Source organism: Aspergillus fischeri, genomic scaffold, assembly GCF_000149645.3.
Source record: "Aspergillus fischeri NRRL 181 1099437636143 genomic scaffold, whole genome shotgun sequence".
NCBI lineage: Eukaryota > Fungi > Ascomycota > Eurotiomycetes > Eurotiales > Aspergillaceae > Aspergillus > Aspergillus fischeri.
The window spans coordinates 1-2,839 of NW_001509846.1; the positions used below are offsets into that span (position 1 = coordinate 1).

General features: G+C 24.2%; 1 non-coding gene across 1 annotated transcript; it reads right to left on the bottom strand.

Moving 5' to 3' along the window:
* Window positions 1-1,377: 1,377 nt before the first annotated feature.
* NFIA_100990 lies at window positions 1,378-1,448 on the bottom strand. Its single transcript has one exon. It is a non-coding gene; the product is annotated as a tRNA-His (tRNA).
* Between the last annotated feature and the right edge of the window lie 1,391 nt (window positions 1,449-2,839).

Genomic DNA, 2,839 nt, shown 5'->3' on the forward strand with positions numbered 1-2,839 from the left:
AATTTAAGTGATTTCAATTAAATAGCGTTCTTTTTCTATTCATGTTATTTCTTACAAATTCTGTTTTATTTATACCTTGTTCTGTATAATGTTTATTTTCAAATATTAATAATACTATTTCCTTTCAATCTTTATAATCTAAATACTTACTTGAAAATAAGGGATATTTTTCTAAATAATTTACTATTAAATTTAAAGACATTATACTTGAAACTGTTAAAATATAGTATTCATTACCTGTTGATTTTTGTTTTCTTGTTAATAAACTACAATTAAGAAAATTAGATATATCAGTTAAAACTTTTAAATAACTATACTTAGTTATAGGATCTAATATTCTTTCTTCAATTCTTAATCTGCAAGATATTTTTCTTTTTTTTATACCATTTTCTAATTTAGTATGTTGTATAGAAAAACTTCCATTTGAATCAATAAATCCACTTAATCAACTATCTTCAGATAAAGAGGTATTTTTTAAAGGTAATTTAATTATATTAGCCTTATGATTTTTGTTTAGTCAATCTATTAAATTATAAAGTAGATGTATTTTTGGTGTTCTTAATTCACCATTTAATAATTCAACTACTTTTTTTAAACCTATTACAGATGAAACAACTAATACACAAGCGTCATTTTTTAATTCATATCTTAAATCTCCCCATTTTATTAAATCTACTAATTTTTCAGCTAATGGTCGATTTTTCACATTAAAAGTTATATAAAATCTTGGATTGTGTTTCTTCTTTTTTTTACTAGATTTTTTAATACTAATATGTCCATTTCCTTCAAATAAACCAGCTAAATATCCCTTAAATTTATTTTTTTTTTAAATCATTACTATAATATCTAATATTAAACCCATGGAGATCCATTTCTTTTTTTTCTTTTGCCATATCTGGACCTCCTACTAATAAAGGTAATAAGAAATTACCAAAACCTCCAATTAAAGCAGGCATAACCATGAAGAAAATCATCATAATAGCGTGAGCTGTTATTATACTATTGTATAATTGGTTATCTGAAATATATTGAACACCTGGTCCTGATAATTCTAATCTTATAAGTACAGAAAATGCTGTACCCAATAAACCTGAGAATAATGCAAAGATTAAGTATAAAGTACCAATGTCTTTAGCATTAGATGATAAATATCATCTTTCTTGTCATTCTGAAGGTTGTTTTAAAGTTATAAATGAAGTACTCTTTTGAGTATTTATTGTGGCTATATCTTCTTTTTTAGTTGAAGTTGAAAAAGCTCTTCCAAATGAAATATTATGTTTTGTTAACAGATCTAACAAAAAACAATTAAATGTTGTTCTTCGTGAAAACGAATTTGAATTTATGTGAATAACTTGACCTTATGATCAAGTTATTTAGGGAGGGTACCTAGAATCGAACTAGGATATACTATGCCACATACAGCTGTTCTACCATTGAACTACACCCACCTTCATATATTTTCATATATGAATATAAAAATTTTTTTATTATAATAAGTTTATACAAAATATCTATTTACCTATTTTATTAGCTACATTATCAATAATTTTGATATATTTCTCATAAGTTGTAAAATCGATATTACCCCAAGCCTTTTTACACATAGAACTAGCCATCGGAAGATTTCCCTTAACACGTCCTGACTCTACTAATGCTTTTCTTCTTTCCATATACTCAAAAACAGCAGCAAAACCTTGATCATCTCCAGAATATTTATAACTTCCAAATGGCCGCTTATTCCATGTACAATAATAAATATCTGTAAGTTTTCCTCATTCTAAATCAGGATTATTTACTTTATGTTTTTTATATTCAGAGTATAAACTAGGAAAAGTATCTTCTACTTGTTTCCTGGTACCTATAGGGTCGAAACTAATTTCATCTCTAACATACGAATCATACTTTACCATATAATGTCTATAAGAATTAGTATCCTCATCTTCCTTAGGAAAAAATAATTTAGGTTTACTTTCCTTCGGAGAGCCAGAATCTCCATTTTCAGATTTTCTTTTTCTTTTTTTAGAATTTTCATTCTTTGGTAAGTTATTCATTTTAACTGAATAACCTTTTTGTGTTTGGATAACTAAAATAAATAAAAGTATTGTTAATAATATACTAAAAATAAAAATTAAAAATAAATAATAATATCATAAATTACTATCTATAAAACTAGATAATATATTTTGTAAACCTACAAATAAATCATTATAAAATAATAAGCCTTTACTAAATAATGATGGTGACACTAAATGAAATGGATTAAATTGAATTGATTGATAGTACATTGTTTATTTTTTTAAATTTAATAGATAAGATTTCAATAGTAATTACAGTTAAATTTAAATTTAAATCTAAACTAAAGATGACTAATTACTAATTAAATTACATTATGTTCTGAATTAGTTAGTCAGTTAAATTTAAACTAAACACAATAAATAGTATTAATATATATAAATTTTATATAATAATTAATTAGCTGGGAGATAAACATATGAAAAATATACTTATTTCATATATAAATAAATAAAAATTTTTTTATAATAATTTTATACAAAAAATTATCTACCTCTTTTATTAACTATAATATCAAGAATTTCTATATATTTCTTAAAAGTTGTAAATTCGACATTACCCAAAGCCTTTTTCCATAAAGCACTAGCTTCTAGAATTTTTCCCTTACTATGTCCCATCTCTATTAATCTTGCCTTATTTTTCATATACTCATAAGCCTGCTCAAAACCTCTTTCAGTGTCAGCATATCTCCTATTACCAAATGGTTGCCTATCTCATGTAGAATAATAAACCTCTGTAAGTTTTTCTCAATCTAAATCAAGGATTA